Source organism: Euprymna scolopes, chromosome 13, assembly GCF_053919585.1.
Source record: "Euprymna scolopes isolate OS-2025 chromosome 13, ASM5391958v1, whole genome shotgun sequence".
Taxonomy (NCBI): domain Eukaryota; kingdom Metazoa; phylum Mollusca; class Cephalopoda; order Sepiida; family Sepiolidae; genus Euprymna; species Euprymna scolopes.
The window spans coordinates 70,435,237-70,461,953 of NC_136494.1; positions in this window are offsets into that span (position 1 = coordinate 70,435,237).

Genomic DNA, 26,717 nt, shown 5'->3' on the forward strand with positions numbered 1-26,717 from the left:
GCCTTCTGCGCCGCCGCACCGTCCTGCTGGAACCACATTGATTGAGAGACCTCCATTTTCACTTGATTTCCTTCTTACTGATGTGGATGGATCCTCGGCCATACTCTCTACTAATCTCTGACGATTCTCATTACTTCTACCAGATTTAGAGAGGTTACATACAGACCATTATGAAATCGAGCTACCATAGCTTTTATTTTGGGAGTAGGGGAATTTCTTGTGTTGAAGTTTGGTCGAAATTCTCTTTGAGTTTCTGATATTGACTCACTCAACCGAAAATACGACTCTACGATAAATATCTGCCCCCGGTAGTGTAACGACTCGTGATCACCTTCGAAGGATTACCGTAGATGATCTGAAAAAATAAAATAAAAATATAAAAAATTAAGAAAGTTATAATTTTTTTAATCATCTATATATATATATATACATATATCTATATATATATATATATATATATATATATATATATATATATATATATATATAATTTGGTAGAGCAAAACATAAACTGCTTCTAATAACCGTCCAGATATCGCCCCTAATTTGGAATTCTTAGAGGGAAATGGAGTGTGGTGCTTACAAAGCAGAACCAAGACTCTGAGAAAAATGAAAGCTTTTTTCCATAAATTAGAAAATGAGTTTTAAAAGGGCGATAACTCTTAATCACTCACAATATACAACTATGTCTGGCTTATGTCGTTTTTTTTTTATAGGTTTTATCTCTTAGTTTTTCAGGGATTTCTTTTTTTTTGTTGTTGTTCTTTCTTTTTTATCCACGGGTTAAAAACGATTATATTTCAATCAAGTTTTCTGTTAGTTCGAGAACTTTTTATTGCGTTTAGGCAAATAAATAAATAAATAAATGAATAGAGAAAACAATATAGAAAAAAAAAAAAACACGTCTGAAATGTGTAATATACAAAGTCTTTTAGAAGATAGAGCAAGTATCACTCATATATCATGAAGGATAAATACATTAGAATAAACTATTAAAATAGTATAAACAAACAATAATGTATATATATATATATATATGTACATATATATATATATATGTATATATACATATACATATATGTATATATATATACATATATATGTATATATATGTATATATCTGTAAATATATGTGTGTGTATATATATATGTATATATATATTTATATGTATGTATAGATATATTGCATAATTTTCATTATAAGGCAACATTATTGCATCCATGTTTCAGCTGCGAATTCTTCGGAAATATCAGCGGATTTAGATCACTACATTTTACATAATAATTTCATTGAATTAAATCTAGGAAAATACGTGAATACAATTATATACATATATATATATATATATATATATATATATATATATATATATATATATATATGCATATATATATACATATATATAATTTATTCATACAAAAATTGATGGCTACATATGTGCATACATGTTTCTTTAAGCACCCGTTATAGGGTAGACTACGTCTTCAGGCCAAGAATTTCCCTCGAAAACTTAACTCAAGTTAAAAAATCATTTCTTATATCACCTAGAAAAATAGAATATAAGTGTATATGTAGATTCATATGTAACCTTTGTGTTGGGGGTGTTTGTAGGACTTTATGTGAGAGAGTATGTGTTTTTCTGCTATATATGTAATAACAATCGAAATTTCATGCTAAATGTCTAATCTAGAAAAATGAAATACTAGCTTTGTCTTTTTTTGTGTCCAATAGTTTTTTCCGTGTATAGATGTGTGTATGTGTAAATGTGTTATTTATGTATGTGCATTTGTATATGTATTTATGTATGCGCATATATGTGCGTGTATGTATATGGATGTGTATGTATATATGTGTATGTAGGAGTATGTATGTGCATAAATGTATATATTGTGTGGATATGTATTTACGTTTATTGTAAATATATAGATGTGTATATGTAGATGTATATGCATGCGTTTATATTTGTGTGTATATGTACGCAGATGTATGCGTGTGTATATGTGTATGCATGTATATGCTGTATTATTACGTTTTATACTTTTGTATTTTATATTTTTTATATGTTTTGATATTTTTATATATATGTATATATATGAAAAATATACTAAATGCGTGCACCCACGCCTGTGTATTTGCTTGTATGTATAGTTTCGAAATATGCGTGTGTAAAAGTCGAAAATATCGTTTTGTCCCTACTGAGTTGCCGTTAAAAATGGTTGACCTCCTTAAAAGGTGATCGTAGTTATCGACGCCAAATTGGCGAACTTCTCAAATATTTTATAATAGTACACCGGAGAGTAGATACTTAATTTTTAGGTTATAAAAAGAATAAAAATAAAATTGTTCCTACGGAAGTTAAGATGAGAGAAAATAAAAACATGCGATAAATAGATTGATCAGAGGCATTTCCTTACTTACCCCCCCCCCAAAAAAAAATAAACCCTACCTCTATATCAAATGAAATACTTCTCTGTGTCCCCCTCACTAATCTAAGATAAGATTCTATTTTTTTAGGTGATATAAAAAAACATGATTTTGTATCTTGAGTTGAGTGTTTGAGGGAAACTCTTGGCCTAAAGACGTTGTCTCCCCAATAACGGGTGATTACAGAAACATGTATGCACATATGTAGCCGTCAATGTTTCTATAATTAAATTTAACATACCTGCTCTGTTAACTCATTGAGCACTTTTTAGTAGACATATGTTGTTTCAGTGGATATACTTCTAGGTAACTAGACTACACTGCCATAATCTATCTATCTATCTATCTATCTCTCTCTCTCTCTCTCTCTCTCTCTCTCTATATATATATATATATATATATATATATATATATATATAACCGGTCAGCTGTTTATAATAAACACATGCGTATATATAGTGTATATGGACTTTAGTCAATATGTTATCTTGTATTACAATTTAATGTATTGTTTTAAAAATTATATGAAGGCGGTTCTAAAAGTAAAACCATTTTTTTACCTAGAAAGTTGAAGAACTATAAAAACGGTAGTGGCACTCTTAAAACGAACACATTTTTGTGCTCCAGAATTTATTTTGCTTCGTAGTCATCATCATTCTCCCTGCACTTTTGCCAAGAATTCAATTAAGCATCTTTGCTTCTGACACACATTCATGACAGTGATGCGTTCTTAAAGTCTCACACCATCAATGTCTGCAACAGGGAAATGATACTTTCATGTTATGAATGCATAAGTTCAGTCATAATAATAATAATAATGCAATTTGCAATCCGCACTGATCCATTCGGTTAAGATAAAAACAAGGAAACTTTTAGAACGTCCCATGCATATTTGACTTTCTACCACTTTGATGAATGAAATGATAATATGGAGATTGTAGTATAAGTATTAAACACTCTCTCTTTATATACTAGTTTGATTTCGTTCACTATTCTTGTTATTTATATTAAGAAAATTTTTTCAAGGGAAATGTTTCCTGTCTTCATGCATTTTAAAAATTGTCAAATATTTTAATATTAGAGTCAATTCAATAATAATAAACTTACTAGGAGAAGATACCAGGATTGCACCAAAGTTGAAGACAGCTGCTTGTAGCATTACAGTAAGACAACATTTTACTTGAATATTTCAAACAAAAGTATTTAACCTGCTATTATAATATGGAAGTAATATTATTGATGAATTAGTTTCATGAAATTTAAAACCAATATATTTGTTTATCTGAAAGCTATATCACTAGATATTGGCATTAAATGTTCATGCAGTATAGCTTAAACTAATTATTGAAAGACTCTCTGTTTGAATAATATTTCCAGCCTAAATACGTATTTTGAAGACACAAGTTTTATAAATATTTTATTTACAATTTCATCTCAAATTAAATTTAAAAAAATAAGTTAAATATTTATATAAAAAATAAATAACTGAACAAAAAGATAAATCTTTACATTAATTCATTTATTATAAGTCGACTTATTCTGCTGTTAGCATTTGTTTCTCCGATATCTTTCTTGTTAGAAACCTATCTTAAAAGACATCAAATACTAAGAGGAGCACCGAATAACAGTTGCCCACGTCCAACGTTCAAGTCTTTCTATGGAAAAAAACTGGATTAGAACTTGGAAACCCACGTTGCCAGACCGTGCCTTTAACCACTTACCCACTGTAATCTCCTTATAATAATGGGCAACCAACACTATATCTGAAACAACAAAAACTATACTATATTACTTAACGAGATATTAGCAATTCATACACATAAAAAAAGTACATGCGTAAAAAAATCACAGAGAAATAATGTCTTATTCAATATCAATTAATTAAAAACAATAATAAATACGGTTAAAAAATTATTGAGAAATAGTTAAATTAAAAACTGATAAACAAATATAAGGGAGATAACTTTCCTCTCTTCCGGTTTAATGTTGTTTGCTTCCTTAACTGGACGTGTACTAAATATAATAAGATCTTTCTTACACAATAGAACCATCCAGGCTTGAACAGCTAGATTTTGGAATTCTCTTCCTGCTGCCTGCTTCCATGATTGTACTGATATGCAGAAATTTCAACGTAACGTAAACAAACATCTTGTTAATTTTTCCGTAGGCACGGTCCCAAATAGTAGCCCCTTACGTACAAGTGGCGAAAGGCCTTATTAGCAAAATGGATAAAAGAACAGAAAATAACTCCGATTCGTTTTGGGGTTTATACATCAACATGTATTTCTTCGTCGGTACAGCCGTGACGTCATGCACACGGTGCAGAACGTCCTCGACGTCTTAACCGAGACTACGAACGTTATCTCGTCTTTGTTGAGATCTTTCTCTTTCTCTTTTTTATAATACTTTTCGCCCTTACATGTAACGCCACTTATGCATTTACATACGCGCATTCGTGTTGAATGTATAGTTATGTGTATGTATATGTATGGCTGTATATTTATATATATGGGTACGCAGGTGTACCTGTATGTATGTATGTATATTTATGAATATATGTAAGTGTATACTTATGTGTATATGGATATCTATATACCTATTTATGCATATGTGTCTCATGTGTGTATTGTATATATATATATATATATATATATATATATATATATATATATATATATATATATATATATATATCTTTGTGGGTTTTAATGAATGCTTGTATGTGTGTATATATATGTTTATCGAATGGTGAATGATCCACAGGTTTTTAATTTTGTCTCTTGGATATTTAAAAAATCCTAATTGATAGTTTTAATAGTATTGGTGTAATAACAGCGGTAGTATATGATATGCCGGTGTGTATGTGGCTATATATGTAGATATATTTGTGTAGCGGTAACTACGTGTATAGGTATTTATGTATATTATATGCATGTGCGTTTACGTTTAGTGTAAGTATATAGAACTGTATGTGTACATTCTGTATATGTGTGCGTGTATGTCTACGTATATACGTACGCGAGTGTATCAGAGTATAGATGTTTATGCATATATTTATGTATATCTATACATGTAGAAGTTGGTGGCTTTCTTACATTTTATATTTATTCATATTTTATATTTCTCTGCGTATGTGTAAGGGAATATACAAAACGATGTGTATCCACTCCTGAGTATATATATATGTCTATGTTTACTTCTGAAATATGCGTATATGTAAATCAAGAATACCGTTTTCTCCACACTGGGTGGCAGTCAGGAATATGCAAAGTATCTAAAGTCTTTGACCGCTGGCTATAGGACATAATGTCGGATTTTTCAACGTAACGCAAAACTAAAGAGGAGATAAAAAAAAAGAATATAAAATGAAATAAAAAAATAAAATTTATCCCTTACCGAAGTTAAGATATGAAGAGATAAAAGTCTGTAAGGAATGGATTATTCAAAGATCTTACTTATCCTCCCCCACACCTAACCACCAGCCATATTAGATGACAAGATTCTAATTTTGTAAACCAAATAAGAAAATGTTTTTTTGTGTCTTGAAATTTCAGTTTTCAAGAGTAATTCTTGGCCTGATAACGTAATCTCCCCAGTAACGGATGATTACAAAAACATGTGTGCACATATGTAGCCATCAATGTTTTATAATTATATATATATATATATATATATATATATATATATATATATATATATATATATATATAGTAATTATAAATACTAGCAGGACGTGTGAAAATTCCACGGTGAACTCATTCATATATAACATATTGATGTTGGCATTCTGTAGATGTTCGGCGTAAATGAAGACGCCCTGATATTATTGTAGCTCTTTTGTAAAAATTGCAAAAGTATTTATCTAAGCTAGCAGAGTCACCCAGCGTAGCCCGGTCGTAAAGTACGCTTATATATATTTTAATCCTTGCAGGTTTCGTATATATTATTACGGATATCATTGCGATTTCAAAAATTAAAAAAAAATATATCCATATGACTTTGGCACATCAGCTTGAATCTAAACAGAAACCAAAACTTATGAAATATATATATATATATATATATATATATATATATATATATATATAGCTTAGTGCGTTAGAAGAAAAGGGTTAGCTCAATTCTATAAGAGGATAATTATCGGGGCAATATAAAGCTCAACAAGTATCATTGGAGCTTATATAGATTACACACCGATAAAATGGAATTGCTCCTACCCACACTATACTCCCACTTAAGCTTAAAAACATATACTACATACATTTAAAACTATGATAAAGACCATATACACCTTTCTTCGAAATGCCTTGGCATATAGAGTCCTTTCTATTCCCCAAGTAATTGGTTGTATTCCCTCATTGAATAAATGAACCAGTCTATATTTATCAATATCTATTTTTTGTGAATTCATTTACCATTCCTAGTGTTCTCATATATATATATATATATATATATATATATATATATATATATATATATATGTATATATATATATACAAGCAAACAGTTAATAAAAAATGTTAAAAAAAAACTTTGAAATGAGTTAAAAGCATATTTAATCTGAAAAGGAAACACTAGATAAGTGGATAGTCCTTAATCCGCGGAGTTTCGAAGGAATACTTTCCTTCTCATCAGAGGGTAGGAATTAGCAAAATGCGAGATCGGATTTTGCATGCAAAAGTATTTGATGAAACAACAAGTAAGTCAAAGATATATATATATATATATATATATATATATATATATATATATATATATATATATATATATATATACCGTGAGTCGATTCCACTATAATTGAAACCGAAACCAAAAATTATGAAGAATTCTTGATAAAATAATTTATAAAAATGTGCCATCAGATATAATCGAAACCGAAATGAAAACTTATGAGGAATTCTTGGTAATTTTTTTTTATAAAAAAGAAAACTTAAGTGCCATCAGCTATAATCGAAACCGAAACCAACACTTATGAAGAATTCTTGGTAAAATTATGTATTACAAGAAATGGAAGTCTATAAGGATTAAATACCGGTCACTAGGATATAAGCGTGACACATAAAATAAATAACACACACACTTTATTATCAAAGTCATTCTAAGTCATTTACATTTTATTTATTTAAGTCATTTCAGCCCATTTTTCGGTCATTTTAGTTTATCTTTAAGAATTTCATGTCAATCCTATATTCACGCATTCATTCATGACATGAGAGCACGCGACTAATGGCTATCGACCTTGTTTACTAGAATATCCTGTCCTTTTCTTTTCCAGTTTTAACAACGAGTCCTTTACTTTATATATGTTTAAGCTTAACCATATTACTTTTCATGCTCGCATTTTTCCATTATAATTTATATATAGATAATAATAGAACGTAATAGAAAATGAACAAAAAAGATTTTTGAGTAATTCATTTTTATAAAGTGTCGAAATAAAGAATATATATATATATATATATATATATATATATATATATATATATGCACACACACACACACACACTCACACACACACACATATATATATATATATATATATATATATATATATATATATATATATAATGCGAACAAAGACAAAGAGGGTAGAATATCAGGAACTGGTCCATTTTTAGAACCCAGTTCAAATGGTGCACTTCTGATGGGGCCTAATCTTAGACCCAGCTGTTCGGTGGGCGGTTTCAATGCGGTTTTTATTTATTTATTTATTTTTGCCTTGTACAGTCAAGTGTAATAATGACAACACCAAAGGCATAACTTGACGCCTACAAGGATTCTGGTTGGCTCACAGGTCACACGTCATAACATGTCAGCCATCCGTAATGAGAATCAACACGATGGGGGTGTTGAAATCAGTGTAGAATGACGGGAAATTAAGCGCACATGGACGAACTAACGAAGAAGCACGACGCCGAATTAGTAGGGGCCTTGGGTGGGCGAGTGTTACACAAAAAGAATGAACAAAAAACAAATGAATCCCTAACAGGTACAAAATTGTCAAATGGACATGGGAAATGGAGGAAAATAAAAAAGGCGATACCGCTAGGAAAACACACGAACAAATAATTACATTCTGTTTTTTTTTTGTATCATTTTATTTATTTAGTAAAAAACAAAAAAAACAAAAAACAAAAAAACAAATTTGTAGAATGAGCTAAACTGCCTACTAGATAGAACTTAAATTCTTACTGAAGAAACCTTGAAAGCCTACTGTAGAGAATTTCAATGCCTGCTGAAGTGAACTTGACAGTTTGCTAGACACTATCCTCGAATATAAAGTTTCTTTGTACATGAATCTTCTTCCCCTTAGCATGAATCTTCTTCCCCTTAGAGAAATGCGATTGAATCTATATATATATATCTATAAAAGTGAGAATGTGTGTGTGAGGACAATTTTCAAACTATATACTCAACGAATTTTTATTTACAGGCTTGAAATTTTGTATATAGAGTATTCAGACGCGTGGAAAACATTTTAATCGGTTTTCGTCTGTAAAAAAGATTGTTAATATATACCTTCTTAGTTTTCTGGTTAAGATCCAAGGGTAGAATCTGTTCTGTTGATGTTTCGTGGGATTTCCGTTAGCGCCGAGCGTCCATACAATGGAAATATGTTACAGACACCTATAGGATATTGGAGATGTTAAAGGAGTCCAAATCGAAAAATTAGTACGTAGGGAGGGTAATCGGATTTTTATCTGTTTGTCAACTTTTTCACGAATACACATGTGCTAATCGTCCACGTGACAGATTTCTTGTGTTAAGAATAAGTAGGCTTGAAAACACTATTTTAAGCCGTGTCAAACTGGCTTAATGGTTGTCGTATTTGATTCGCTATCTTTAGGTTTTGGTTTCGATCGCATCTCGAGTAATTTTTTGATTGTTCAAAAGAAGTGAACTGTTTAGGAAAACATAATACTGAGTAAGTACAACTAATAATACATAATGATGTAAGTAGTTCGGTGTTCAAATTCCGTGACCGATTGGTACAGTTACATATAGCCCCGCTATTGAGATTTTAGCTAAGGTAAATAATGTATGTATACTAGTGGGTTGGTTGGTTGGTTGGTTTTTGTTTTACGGCATATCAACCCTTTTCAGGTTATTTAATACCGAATCCAAAGATTTTGAAGACAAATTTTTTAATAGATTATATTTGTTGTTTTACAGTCGGTTTCTATTTAACCCATAGTTGGGACCTTAACAGGTACTACCACTCCGGGTCAGAGTGGACCTGGGAGTAATGGCAATTAAAGGGTGGCTCCACACTCCCCAAAGCCCGCAATCTGGGGCCTCACCACTGGATATAGTTTAAGGTCATATCCAGGACCGTATACTAGTGGGATTTGTGGAAAATCCGCAGTGACATCTTTCATATGTAATATACTGCTGCAGGACATTCTGTGGACGTTAAGCGTTAATGGGGACCCCACGATATTATTGTATCCCTTTTGATAAAACTGTAAAAGTATTTATCTAAGTAATCTGGTTAATGTGGTGTCAGGATATATCTAGTAATTTCGGTTTATCTTCAATATCCTTATATTAGTCTTTGACGTATTTTCATTGTGTGGACGCTCGGCGCTAACGGAACCCCCACGATATCATTATATGATCTTTAGACAGAACAGATTCTACCGTTGGGTCCTAGTCAGAAGACCAAGAATGTATATTTTAGTTTTAAGTACGGCCCAAAAGGGACACTTTTTTATTTCCAATATATAATCTTGAAACCGTGACACACGTACGTAGTTAAATGTACTACGACATAACACTACTGTTTTTCAATATATGGTTCAGTGTCAATTTTACTCATTTAGAACTGCTTTTTTTATTCCGCTCTCTCATTTTACGACCAAATTTGAAACATTTTTTTTAGTTCATAGGTCACCTTCTGAGTTGTATTTTGAAATAAAAAATAATTTTCATGCCGTAAAATAAAGGTTATAATAAAATTACTGCGTTAAAAATTCTCAAAATCTGTAAGAAACAACGGACTTTTTTTAATTGGCTGTTAGTTTTCATAGTAACCAAATCTATTAAGCTACGTCAAATCGGCTGGGAACGATGAAGATGAAGATTTAACAGGATATAAGAAAAGAAAAACTGTCGCTAATAAGTCACCGCTGTCCCGATCTGTCGCTCAGCTGCACTCTCACTAATAATTCATAGGTAACAAGAGAAACAGAGAGATAAAAGTTTGTTTCAAAGAAAACCCTTGAAAAGTTATGGGTTACATAGAAAAATGCGAAAACAGTAATATGGCTGAGATTTAAACATGAAAAAGTAAAAGACAAGTTGTTAAAACTGAAAAAGAAAAGAACACGATATTCTAGTAAAAAATATAATAAATTTATAACTTAAAATATTGCAGTATTAATTTTTTTTAAATTCTTAAGTCTGCAATAGTTTTATTTTATTTTTTACTAAAATATCTTGTCCTTTTCTTTTCCAGTTTTAACAACTAGTCCTTTATTTTTCAATGTTTTAATCTTAGCAATATTACTTTTCATACTCGCATTTTTTATGTAATATATACATATATATATATATATGTGTGTGTGTGTGTGTGTGTGTGTGTGTGTGTGTGTGTGTGTGTGTGTGTGTGTGTGTGATATGGCGTGAATATCACAAAACACAATTGCACTAATATTCCGATTTTTTTTTTTTTCGGATTATGTAATCATGCCTATATTCTTTTTTATTATTATTTTCTTTTAGAATTAATGAGTTTTTATTCTTCTGGTGAATCAGGGCGGGAATATTTCAGAAATCGACATAATAATTATATGAATAGTTTCTGCACTACGAAACAGGTGCTGTCAAGAATTGAACATTTTAACATCCTGAAAGAAATAAACGGTAAGATGAACGACGTCTTGATATTTGGAATATAGACTTTTTGCCAGTTATTTGAATATGGTCAATAGTGACATCAAGCTTCATGAATTAAAGTATTCTTATAAAGGGTGAAATATGAATGAATAAACACACATTTCACAAACACACACACACACATGTATATTCGGCGTTGCCCAGTATTAAACGTAACGTTAAATTCGTTTAAAAAAAGGGGGGGGGAATAGAAATAAACTTAGACGTGGATGCGAGTATTATGATTTTTCTAAACAGTGTACTTCTTGTAATTTTAAAGTAGATACTCGAGCTGAGATTGAAACCAAAATCTAAATACAGTGAGTCAAATACAATAACCATTAGGCCAGCTTGTTACACCCTTTAAAAAGTGTTTTCAAGCCTTCTTATTCTAAACTTAAGGAAACTCTCATGTGAACTATTCGCGCATGCGCAGTCGTGCAATTGTTTACAAACAAATAAAAATCTGATTACGCTAAGTATCAATTTTTCAATTTTGAACCCTTTGGCAGCCCGATTTTCAGGATGATATGAATTAAAAAATTTACCACATGTCTGAATACCCTATATGCCAAACTTCAAGCCTGTAGATCAAAAATTTCGTTGAATATATAGGTTGAGAGTTATTCTTACACACACACATACATTCTCACTTATATATATAGAGATAGATAGATAGATAGATAGATAGATAGATAGATAGATAGATTATGATAATTATTATTATTATTATTATTATTATTATTATTATTTTAGTTATATTGGCGTTCTCATAAGTGTAATCCTTTTCCGGGACTCCTCAGCGTGTAAATTATTGTTCTTTTGATCATACTATCTAAACTTCAAGCTTCTATCAACATTTGAAATGCCATCTGAACCGCGACTAATCTCATAATCACGATGAAAAAAAAATTAAGATTTGTGTATCTCTTTACACGGGGACATATTGAAGGATCTTATATACCGTGTCTAACGAACAGAACTTTGCATTAGACATTCAATGCAGCAGTTAGTTGGTAGTTTAAGATTATTAATATTTCTTTTTCGTTACTACAAACAGTAGGATATTCTGTAATCTCTGAACGTATATACCATTCACTAGACAAAGCAGGGGAGGGTAGATCAGTAGCTCTAGACATATCTAAAGCTTTGGACAGGGTATGGCAGATCATGCGGTATCACCGGACGAATACTCAAAATAATTAAATCCTTCCTAGATAAGAGAAAAATCCAGGTTGTCCTCGATGGTCGTGCATCTAAACAATATGATATAAATGCGGGAGTGCCTCAGGGGTCTATCATTGGACCTGTATTATTCCTAATATTCATAAATGACCTTCCTGACAAAATTAAAAGAGAGCTTTCTACTCCAGTAGTTTCATCCCCAGAACTACTAGATTTTGGAATTCCCTTCCGAAACTGTACTGTCATGCAGAAGTTCAAGTGTAACGAAAATCGACATCTTGCTGCCCAATTCCCTTAATAGTACCCCTGTAGCTTAGGTCTCTGATAGTAGCCCCTTATATCAAGTGGCAATGTGCTTTGTTTGGGGTGAAAATGTAATTTAAAAAATTATATTTTAAACAAAATAAATAAAAAATAAAAGACAATTAAAACGACCCGCTTTTTTTATTGGAAAATAGTCATAGATTTTCCGATTTCAGATACTCCCAAATATTAAAGTTTTTCCGATTACCCATTCTGATTAATTGTGCCAAAACTAATATATATATATATATATATATATATATATATATATATATATATATATATATATATATATGTATATATATATATATATATATATAGCTTCACCAATGAGTCTTGTCTAAGATAAAACATACATGTCAATGGATACTAAAATATTTCGTACACACACACACACACACACACACACACACACACACACACACACACACACACACACATATATATATATACGTATAACTATTTCATTTATTCACATAAATTTACTATACGAAAGTATAGATTTATGCGTAGACTTTAAGTATTTACTTCAAAAGTGCTCAATACGTAGGTAGAGCTAGTTAGTAATTTATAAAATATATATGGCGATTAAGCTACACTGAATATTCTGCGTTTCATCCAACTATAGGATTCGTCAGGCATATGCCTGACGAATCCTATAGTTGGATGAAACGCAGAATATTCAGTGTAGCTTAATCGCCATATATATTTTATAAATTACTATATATACGTATATATATACACATATACATATATATATACAAATATATACACACACATATATATAGAGAGAGACGGACAGACAAGCAGACAGACAAACAGGGGAGTAGAAGAGGAGGAAGTTGTTGCTGTGGTTGAAGAAAATACGAGTCCTTGCTGTAAGTGATTTACAGGAATAACCCTAGATTGGAGTTCAGTTGAGCAGCTACCATGGAAATAAGGATAGAATAGAGGGAGGCTAGAAAATACTCTTCTATAAAAAAAGGGCATGTGCGGAAGTGAAGCTATTACTTCCTACTAGATTGTGGAATTGATTTTGTTCTGCCATGGAAAGAGATAGTGCTTTGCGCGCCACCTAATTCCAACGGAACAATTGATATGATGGAAACAATTTTTTTTCAATTATCAACGTACGCTATTAATCAGTAGAGAGAATTGTTCATATTTTAATTGAATAATGTTAAAGTATTTGTCTCCTTAAGTAAAAGTCTGGTTCGTTTCCTGTAAACGTTTTAAAATAGTGGTAATGTTTCTGAATTTTCAAGGTGAGGATCGATCATTTTTATTATTTCAATTACTGTCTCGATCTTGATTGCTATCTTAAAAAAATATCCTTTAATGTTATGTAACTACCAAAATGTCTTTAGGTCTATCTTTCGCATAATGGATGAAGTACTTAATAAAATTCAGTTTTAGGTGACACCCTTCTCGGGGTTAAAGATCCAATCTTCAGTGCGAGCGATACTAAGTGTACAATTGTATATTACTTATTGAATGTAGGGGCTACTATCGGAAACATAAATTGCAGGGATACTATGCAGGGAGTTGAGCAGCAAGATGTCTGTTCACATTACACTTGAACTTCTGCATGTCAATACAGTCAGGAAAGCAGTAACCCGGAAGGGCGTTCCAAAGTCTAGCAGTTCTGGGAAAGAAACTATCAGAGTAGACGGCTTTCTGACATCTAGGGATCTTTACTGTGAAGGGGTGAGATTTTGCTGCTTGTCGGATTTGTTGGGGAGTATTTACGTCGAAGAAGTACAAGGATTTGTCGTTAGTTGTAGCATTCACCATTAAAATACTTGTAGAACAGGCAGAGAGATACAACATTTCGTCGATGGGACAGAGGTTGAAGATTTGATGACAGTTCAGTACCTACCAGGTTGGTGACTCTTTTGAACCCTGTCCAGGAGCGAGAGACTTCTAGACTTTTACCTGGTCATGGCTGACGGAACGAGAACATACTTCCCATGCGGATTAAATGAAAGGTTCCGTGCGAAATGTCGTACAGATGCTCGAGTTCGATACGAAAGGTTTCCAAAGTAAACAAGATACACCCGAAGACGGTCGAAAGTTACATCGGCTGAAATGTCGTGAGAATACCCTTCGAGTAGCGTGAATAATCCAAATAATACAACTAGTGCAAATAAGTAAGTTTTTTTTTAATGCCCGGACAACGCTGTGTAGAATCATCGTGTAACTTAATAATGTTGACATTCTTGTGACTTCGTTTTACTTCGCTACTGATCTTTAAACACTTGTTCTCAATTCATTCGAAACAGGTGTGGAAACAAGAGACAAGAAACAAGCGGGGATAAAGGGGAATAATCCATATCACGTGTCTTTCGCTGATTTTACGGGGTTTTTTTTCCTTCTCTCTTATGTCTTTTCTATCGTATAATTCAGACACCCTTAAATTCCTTCCATATAATTGCTGACATTTCATCCTCTTTTTATTCGTTTTGTTAATACAGTTACCATGAAAACCAGCAAAAGCTGATCTGCCGTAAAACCACCCACGCCTTAACACGGGTTTTCTGGTTCTTAAAAACGCCACAGTAATAGGATGCAACTTTATCGATATGTTCGTCGGTTCTTTATTTACAAAAATGATGCAAAGGGCAGATAACTAAGTCTTTTTAGTATATTACAGTACCTATATAAGAAAATTTGAATTTTTTTTTTTTTTTTGTTTTTTGAACGAGAACTAACGAAAACTAATATGATCTCGCGGGATTTAGTAGCTCGTTAAATTTCTCACAGCCCAGCATACGAGCTGAGTTAAGAGGTGAATTTCTCTTCTCGTTTTAATCAGACTATTCTTCTAGACCTTAATTTCTTTCTATTTGAAGAAGGCAATAAGTTACCTTTCCTTCTAATCAGAGGATATTCGTGTATCTCTGATTGCCTGAGGCGTCCCAGTATTAAATATTGACGAATCCATTAACAGCTATTTTTACAACAAAAACAAAAGTAGATAAAAGTTCACCAAACAAAAGCCTATTATATGAAAAAAAAATTGATAAAAGCCAAACGGCATAAAATGAACAAATTAAAAATTAAACCCATCATTCTATATTTAATTTGTTTGATATTTTAATTATCAAAGATGCTCGTCAGTAGTTTTGTCTCAACAGAAATGTTTAATTTAATTTTTAACTAGTTTTCAGATCTTTGTAAATTTAACAATATTCTTCCAAAAGTTATTTAAGGATTTTTATTGTTAGCATAACAACGGGGCACGGTAAAAACGGCATAGGTAGAAAAGGCACCAGGGAAAATGGCGCAGATAAAAATGGCATGTGAATAAATTGTACAGGATGGCCCACTTAAAAGTAGCCCAGAAAACGTAGTAGAGAGGAGGAACATTATTTTATTGTTTAAATTACCTGTAGTTTTATAAAAAGATGTTGAAAGTGCTCCCTGTAGACATCTATGCATTTCTGGGCACGTTTAACAACGTTTGCAGATACTAACTGTAGATCTTGATAGCGCTGGTAATGTTTTCATTTAGTTTGTCTAGATTGTGAGGATTATTTGCATAAACATTTTGTTTTAAAGTTCCCCAAAGATAAAAATCACATGACAAGTCCGGGGACCGTGGTGGCCATAAACCGTAGCTTATTGGTCTCTCATCCGTAAACATGTTAGGAACTCCTGTCAGTGATCTGTGAAACGTGTAGTATGTAGATCTATCTTGTTGGAAAAAGAATTGCAATTTTTCATGTAGTGTCAATTGGTCGGTAAGAGAAGGATTAGAAAGATCGGGCTGCTTTTAAGTGGGCAACCCTGTATAAGGCTTATTCCTAAGTTCGACAAAACACAGTCGAAGAAGGTCGGAGGTTAGACTGGTCAGAACCTTTTAAGAATAACATCCAAGATTAGAAGAATAGTCCGAATAATCGAAATAATAAAAGCATTTAATCTTGTTTTCAAGCACATGAAATCGATTTTCCCGTATTTTGGGGGCTCGACTCCCTCTAGAGTTTCTAAATAGAAGATAACCTCCTTTAGATAAATTAACGTAACATTCTGATGTTTATACACGAATAAAAACGATTTTCTAAGAATTTTTTCAGGATAGTAGCTAGCTCCCTTCCCTTATGGTTGTAAATAAAAGTTAAGTCCGCCCCTATTTTAATATAGTTTTTTGCATTTAAACAAATAACATCGTGTTGTAAGGTTATGAGAGGTAAGTTCTCTCGCCTCTAGTTTTAAGTAGGGATAAACCCAACGCACTTAATGCTGACTCTAAAACACTAAAATTAATATTTCTTGTGTTAAATCCTAGATTAAATCAGGTTATTTATTTGGGGATAGAGTGGCCCTGTTGCCAATCAAATATGAGGTTTATTGTAGGGTTAAGGGAGTTATAATTGGGGAAAGCTTGTTGCAACTCGGACTTAAATGTAGTGGTAGGGTTAAGAGAATTTTTTTTATTCCCCATAAATGTACACTGATTTTACCGTTTATCAAAAAGATATAAAACGGTATTCATATATGGACGGAAATGGGAATTTATTTTACGTTGAATTAATATGCGAAACTTAATTCATTTTAAATTCTAAAATAATTGGGTTATTTCCTCCCCCCCCATGCTTTTTAAGATGTTCACATGCAATTGCGAAGGCAAAAAGTAGAATCTTATTATTTTGAAGTGGGGGTTACCTGATAGTTTATATATACTTTAAATGTAGGGGTAATTTTCTTTTTAATATGAAACTAACGGGAACTGTGGAAATTCCACAGGGAACTCATTCATCTATCTATCTATCTATAAAAGTGAACGTGTCTGTGTGGCTGTGTGTGTGTGTCTGTGCACATTTCCCTACGTAATAACTCTGCCAATTCTTAGTCTACAGACTCGAAATTTGATATACAAGTTACTGAGATTTGGGAAAATCAATGTGATCGGTTTTTGGCCAGAAATTTGGCGATTAAGAGGTCAAACTTCAACGATTTGACCTTTGAGAACTCTACCTAACTCTTCCGACAATTTTCGGTCTACGCACTTGAAATTTTAGATATAGGTTCATTGGACATGGATATAACTTAATAACTTGATTTGAGCCCAAAACAATAAATCTAAGGGGTCATAATGGGGGTCAAATTTTTTAAAAAATTGACCTCTGCAGTCTCTTCCAAATTACTCAGACAATTTCTGGTCTAAATATTTGAAATTTTACATAAAGGGTATTCAGAGATAGGGCAAGCTATTCATCGGTTTAGATCGAAAATTTTTAGTTACCAATATATAAATGTATGTATGGATGTCTGTTTGCATGTCTGCCTTAAACTTTCAGTAGAAGCGACGGATTTTACCAAGATCAGTATCGTTTTAAAGTTCGACCTTTCATACGACAAATATCGAAAATTTGGCTAAAAACATTAATATCTTCCCCTTCCACCAGGCACTTTTCTACAGGGGGGGGTCACTTTTTCGCCGATATTTATGTTATCCCCCTCTTTAGATTGTCTAGCCTTAATTTTTAAAAATGTCGCTTCCGGTTTGGCGGTGGTTGTAACAACATAAACGTTAGGTTTTACCCCGTTCTTTTCCTCCTTTGCGGTACGGGTTCGAGCCTGCCTTCCTACTACCACTTTTTTTTTTTTGCTCAACATACACATCCAAACACCCGGGCAATGCCGGGCTGAAATGCTAGTATGTAATATATTGGTGTTGGCATTCTGTAGATGTTCAGTGTAAATGGAGACGCTCTAATATTATTGTAGCTTTTTTTTAATTGCAAAAGTATTTATCTAATCTAGCACGAACACCCGGCAAAGCCCGGTCGTAAAGTACGCTTAAATATGATATTTTAATTCTTGCAGATTTCGTATATATTATTATAGAGTTAATGTTTTATTGATTTATATATATGATAAAGTTGCGATTTCAAAAATAAACAGATATATCCATATAACTTGGGTGTATTAGCTTAGATCAAATCGAAATAAAAACTTATGAAAAATATATGGATATATATATATATATATATATATATATATATATATATATATATATATATAACTTGAGTTCCTTCAGCAATAATCGAAATGGACACCAAAACTTAGGAAGAATTCTTCATAAATTATTGATTAAAAAATAGATTATTTAAGTGTCATCAGTATATTCGAAACCGAAACCAAAACTTCTAGAAATTTCTTGGTAAAATTATTTATGACAAAAAATGGAAGTGCATAACAAATAAATGACCCGGATGTAAGCGTGACACAGAAAATAACACACACGCTATCGTATTATTATATAGATTATTATTAATGCTTTTTTTCCTTTTGTGTTCTATGACAGATTTTGATAATCTAATAAGATTTATATTTTTCACTTTGGCCATATTTAATTGTCTGTAACATTTTAACTAAATTCTAAATTGTAATTTATTTTTTAATATGTGTTCTACATTACCCGCCATATGTAAGGAAATTTTTCCCCGTATACGTGCTGTGAATTTCCTGTCACCGAGAAGGTACAATTATTTCATACATATAATACGCGTCCTAGGATAGCTAAAATGTTCTTTTGCTCAAGATGCCAAATGATACATAGACATCCAAAATTCCTCTATCCTAAGAATAACAGGTATGTTCAAAATTTTTCTTATGCAGTCCTGAGCAACGCCGGATGGCCTTGCTAGTCAATAAATAATCATCACCTTTTCATTATTACTAACTACAATAAAAAAAAATTAATTTTTTCTTAAAAATATAAAGAATCGTATATTCGACGCCCGAATAATAATCGAATGCACTATCCTCCATGGATAACCTTATGTTGAATTCTGCCCACGTCCAAAGACACGCAGATTCCGACGAACGTGCACATATGTCGCGCTCATATCTTTCAGAGATACGGCAATTTCCGAGTTCGAGTCGGCATTTTAATCTCTAATGGCGAATTAGTTTGTGTTCACGTTCTATTGAAACAATGAGGAAAGTCGATTGCATTTTTCCCTTTAGCAGCGAGAACGTTTTAATAGAAATAGAAATTTTCATCTTTATTTTTTCCGTCTATCGCCGATCGGCCGGAATCTGTGTATCCCCCCCCCATCAAAGCTTGACTGAAGAATGAGTTTTATTTTTCCAATCTTCCGCAAGTGGCCCCAGCCCACACGTGTACACCTACGCATCCAATACCAAAGGGTTATTTTGATTGGACGGTGTTTCGTTGCCATGTTGAAATTCTAAAAAAAAGGTCTAGATATAGGCTCCTAAAATTCGTACTAGAACTGTCCGCAAGGATCCATGGCGCAGTGGTTTGAGTACTTGGAACAAATCAATGGTAAACGTGATATTCTATAGTAGGTTGAAGGTTCAATTCGACAAGTACATCTGAAGAAGGTTGGGGTTTACATCGACTGAAACGTTATGAAAATGACACTCAAGATGAATGCAGTAGTCTGAAACATCCAAATAATACCAAATCAGATACTGTTTTTTATATTAGTGACATCAGGTAACTCACCAATCAATATAATGATCTAATAATTCAAATGTTTTGAATTACGTATCAACACGAACTCCCTTGTATAATAAGACAAGCTGGACACGTGTGCTGGCTTGGTCTGAATAAGTTGTTGTTAATAATATTTCGTTTGAAAAAAAAGATTTATGTGAAGTTTTATAATATTAAAGCAAACACTGTCATTTTCGTCTTCCATAAAATAAGTGCCATTGTAAACTAAATTAAAAAAAACATAAAACAAATATGTATCCCCTCAATTTATTAAAAACTGTTATAATGCATAGTTTTGGAATTGTAAAGCTGAAGATTGATTATTCGTTTTAATGGAGAACCAGTGATTCTAAATAATATATATATATATATATATATATATATATATATATATATATATATATATATATATACTAACTGTTCAGTCCAGCTTTGCTCGGACCCTACATACTGTCCATAACTTTATGTGCATGTATATATATATATATTGAAAAGTTTGACATGTTCAGGTAACCTATATCTAAAATTTCAAGTGATCAGACCCGAAATTGGCGGAGGATGTTGGTAGAGTCTGCAAAGTGCAAACACTTTCAACCATCACCTCTTGGCAGTCAGATTTCTGGCTGAAAACCAACTAAAAAGATTTTCTCAAAGTCTCAATATCGTTTATGTCAAATCTCGAGTCTGTAGACTGAAAATTGAAAGAGTAATTTGGTATGATGTAAAATGTATAGACACACACACACACACACACGTGCGCGCGCAGACAATTTCACTTTTATAGATATACTAGACTACCCCTGTCCCGTTGAGTCAGTATGTTATATTAGCTATGGAATTCATGTATGAGTGAAATAGTTTTCTTTTGATATAACAGAAACATTTCTATGAAAGTATATTAAAATGAAAAAAGAATATAGATAGGTTTCTATGAGTCGTTCTGTGTATTATAATTGATTATTTTTGAAAAAAAATTACAGCTACTGAATTATAAGTGGTTGGCCATACTTATAGGTAAATGTGCACTGAACAGATACCATAATACTTATTATAGTTAAATTCAAATTTTGATATATCTGCTTTTTTTACATCGTTCATTTCTGTATTACGTTTAAGTTATTTTAAACCCCACTCTTCGCATGTTAAATAATAATTTCGAAATAATAACGTTAATATTTCAGCGTCCCAATTGTTTTTTTTTCGTGTTTAAATTATCTAAATAAACAATTGTTAATACTGTCTGCTTTTTTTTTTACATCCTTCATTTCTGTATTACATTTAAGTTATTTTAAACTCCACTCTTTCCATGTTAAATAATAACTTCGAAATAATAACGTTAATATTTCAATGCGCAGGTCATGCGCGCATGTGCAACCGGATGTCGTAAACCGGAAAGTGGGTTACATACATCGTTACAAGGTCATTTGAGTTTTATAATTACATATATATATAGAGAGAGAGAGATAGATATTCAATTGCGAATTACTTAACTTTTCTACCACATCATCACTCACGGAACTAGAGCACGCTACCCTCAAGGATTAAATAAAGAGATTAGTTCGAAATTTCATGTTGACAGAAAGATTCCCGAGTCTAACAAACTATACACGAAGAATGTCGAAATGTGAAAATACTCTGGAAGAGAATAATAGTCTGAAAAATCCAAATATGAATTCACATCTGATTTAAAACAATAAATATGTTCTTCTTACTGCACAAAATAATTATTATCAGCTAAATATTAGCATAGCTAAAAAATGTGTTCGTTTTTTTTTAATGCCATCTTTCAGACAAGTAAGACTTTTAAAGTCCTATTTTTAAAATCCTGCATTTGACGAAGCAAGTATATTGACGTCAGTGTGTAGTAAGATTCCGAGCAAAGGAGGTTTTTTTTTTTACATTTTTTTTATTGAATTTCAAGCCTTGAAATAGAAGAACAGATACTTCACTACTGTTTATTTTTCTCTAAAATATGTAGAAAAAAACTACATAAACTGGTATAAAGATATGGAATGTCTTTCAACCAAATGATTCCTCATCTTCCAAAAGACAGCCCCCACCCCCTCAAAAAATCTTCTTCCAATCACAGTATCCCCTTAACGCTTTGCTGGAAAGTATAAAACTATATGAATAAAAATAAAAATAAATTGAAAAAATCTTTAGAACATCGGACGAAATTCTTTTAAAGAATCCCGTTTACACAACCCCTTGCGAGGTTAAAGAAACCACCTTTGATTTAAAGGACCTGCGGTGATTTCTTTTTTTTAAAGAACGACAGAAAAACAAAAGAATCGGCCCGATTTTGAGTTTGTCCGTGGTTTTTCTTTTAGTTAAGTGGGGAGGATCAGAAACACCGTCTTTGTTTATTTTAGGTTCGTGGATAGACGTTTTCGCACACCCCTTGGGGCGAAATCACTTCGACAATGAAGTAATGATAATATTATTATTACTATGAGATGAAGCGAGCGAGTTTTGTGGGAGGTACATTATTTTCTTTTATTTTAAGAATCGAATACACAAAGGAGAGGAAAAAGTTGCAAGAGGAATATCCCAGGAGTTTAAGATAGTTATTCATATCATATGGTTTTCTAGAATTCACTTTATATTATGAAAGAAAAAAGGGGGAGTATATGGATATTAGAAAAATATTACTAGATACTATACTAATATACTATACTACTATACTATGTACTATACTACTATACTGTATACTATACTACTATACTACTTTACTATATACTATACTACTATACTATATACTATACTACCATACTATATACTATACTACTATGCTATACTACTGTACTACACTATACTATTATACTATATACTATACTACTATACTATATTACTACTATACTATACTATATACTCTACTACTATACTATATACTATACTACTATACTATATACTATACTACAATACTATATACTATATACTATACTACTATACTATACTATATACTATATACTATATTACTATACTAAACTATATCCTATACTACACTACTGTATCTTCTATACTAGATACTAGATGCAATACTAGAAAAAATTACAAGGTCAACTTATAAAAATAAATGAAAATTTAGGGTATGTTAGGCGTAGTTTACCGAACAAATAGAATAAAAAAATATGTCTTCGGTCCACCAGATGTCGCTGCAGGTTTTCTTTTCGATGACGGTCTTGAAACTCTCACATTTCAAAATAATTAAATGGCGTAAGTACTTTTGAACTTCTCGCGTTTAATAAATAAATAAATAAATAAATAGTAAAAAACAACAGACACAAGAAATGAATATTAACATAGCCGGTAAAAATTGCTTTTCGATTGCATTTTTAAATTAGTTTTAAACACTTTTTTTATTACATTTCAAAAGTGCAATCATTTTTACGAGCCGTTATATATTTTTAGAGACAAGATGGCCGCTGAAGACATTAGAATCGCACATTTTTATTAGTTTCTTATTCGAATCTTTTTCTTTCAAACATAATCACAATTATTAAGAACCATAAACAGTGCGAAAATATAATATTCAACTGAACTGTTTATCTTTGATTATTTTTACTTTTGTGTAATTTCCGATTTTCAGCGATTACCAAGATTCCGTATGGTCGTAGATATTCAGTCATATTTTTATAGTTCTCACTAAAAACTTGATACTAGCTGTGTATTAAACTTTTTCATTAGATTACTTTATCTTGCACTTGGTCCCCTTTATTTGTTGCGTATTTGTTGTTGATTACTTTTTGTTCTACGAAGAGCGTTCCAAAAGTAACGCATCCTATTTTATTCCACCCGAATAGATCAAATGGGAATGCTAACTACATTGTTATAATGATTGAATATGCATTCAAGATCTAATTTTTTCATCCCTCTGTTGAAGATATTGACGGTGTGAGACTCCAAAAGGGCAATCTGTTGTGGGCGTGCGTAAGAAGCAGAAATGCGTCATTAGATTCCTAGCATAAGTGCATTTAGAAAAAATATATAATCCTTTTAAGTATTAGATATGTTTCACTGTTTATGTGTGTATGTGTATGTGTATGTGTGTGTGTGTGCATGTGTACGGAAGATACACATCTCGTATAAAAATGATGAAAGGCTCTAATAATTAGGATTAAATTAGACAAAGCAAATAAGAAATCTCTGTTTCTATGTTTACAAAAATATCAGCTTATGAAGCCGACGGTCTGTTATGTCTACACGCCACCAGATGTCGCTGCAGGTTTTCTTTTCGTGAATGATCAAAATGGCGGTCTTGAAACTCTCATATTTCAAAATAATTAAATGGCGTAAGTGTTTTTGTACTTTTCGCGTTTAATCTGTATAGCAAACACTCTACGCTGTTGTTATTTATTTATGATTTATCGGGCATATGGCAAGAAGTATAAAACGTGAATTGCTTCTTGGAAGTAACGAAATAAATATATAAGAAATATTCCTTTATATATATATATATATATCCACTGTGAAAAATTTCCCCCACTCTTTATCTGTGCCTAAATCAAAACGCGGATTCCATGAACAAAGCTTCTTTCTTAGAACTGCACGCCTGTGGAACTCTGTTCCGTCTGCCTGCTTTTCACCTGACTACAACTTGGATGTGTTCAAGTCCAACGTTAACAAATTCCTAATGAACCGCCCCCTTAAGTAAACACTTCATCAAATCTCCACACTAACGTAATGTACTTGCAATAACCCTTATCCCTGAGTGGCTTCCGAGCCTTGATAAGTGGTGATCACTGTGTAATATATATATATATATATATATATATATATATATATATATAATGAACAATAATAATAGGATGAAACACTAGTGTATGTAGGTATTTAATAATTATTATAGTAAATAATTATGTCAGCTCGTTAAGAAACTCGTTTCTTATCGTTGAGCAGTTTCAGTTGAATTAAAGTGGGTCAATTTAGCTCTTATGCGTAGATAATCATATAATGATGCGATCACTCTGACAGACGTTAAAAGGCATTTAAAAAATAAATGTTTAAATTCAACAGAACTTCTCGCGGTTAACGGTAGCCGAATGGATTAGGTCCTTAACAATGAAGCCAGGGATGGCTTCTGTCGCCGTGTTCGAGTCTAACAACTAGTGTTAATCCTGAAATCCTGTACTGAAGATTCCCGAAAGGATCGAACCCTAGTGTCTGTAGGCATTTAATAATTATTATAGTATATAGTATAAATCATATAAATATAAATATAATATATACATATAATATAAATATATATAATGATAAATAATATATAATATAAATCATTATATATATATATATATATATATATATATATATATATATATATATATATATATATACTAGCATGGGTGCCTGGCGTTGCCCGGGTATTTGGAGGTGTATGTTGATAAAAAAAAAAAGCGGTCAATTTTTTTTTTTTACTTTGACTCCTATTGTGACACCTTTAAATGTATTCTTTTAGGTTCAAATCAAGTTATTAAGTTAGACCCATGTCCAAGGAACCTGTATCTAAAATTTCAAATGTTTAGATCCAAAATTGTCGGAGGAGTTTGGTAGAGTTCTCAAAGGTCAAATCGCTGAACCTTGACCCCCTATTCGCCAAATTGCTGTCCGAAAACGGATCACATAGATTTTCCCAAATCTCAGTACCCTGTATATCAAATTTCGAGTCTGTAGACTAAAAATTGACAGAGTTATTTCGTAGGGAAATGTACACACACAGACACACAGGCAGATACGCAGACACGTTCACTTACATATATATATATATATATATATATATATATATATATATATAATTATGAATATTTAATAATTATTATAGTAAAAAAATAATTATATATATATATATATATTATATATATTATATATATTCTTTTGCCTTTCTTTTAATGCTACAGTATATATGTCACATGATCACTTCCTCTCTCTTTAATTTTATAATCACTTAACTTCTAATTTTTATTTTAAGTAAATTGACTTGTTTCTTTTTTTTATTATTCGAGGACTGGTTTGTTCTGTGGAAAGCAATCATTTATTTAGTCGCTTGACGAGGACTTCTGGTTTTAACCGTTCGTTTTCATAGTTCATAATGGGTTACTTCAGTTATGTCAGCTTTTGCATCTCTTTTAGGCTAGTTTGTTGCATTAATTTATTTATTATTTATTTACTAGTACTGTTTTTTTTAATCTGAGTGACAACAAGTCTCCTTAGATTACAAGTTATTCTCTACCTCTTTGAATAATCATTGCATTGAGTTATCGCAACAGTCAATTGCCATTGATTTATCGTTGGCAACGATTATTTTCTTTCCCCGGGTTTGATGATAAAAAAATTCTATACAGTCCAGTGTTGTCTGCATTTTTCCGGTCGAAGTCGGGTTCCCTTACACTTGACGACTATATTTTGTGACATCAACCGCGTTTTCTTATACCTTTCTGGTAGGAGACCATATGTTTA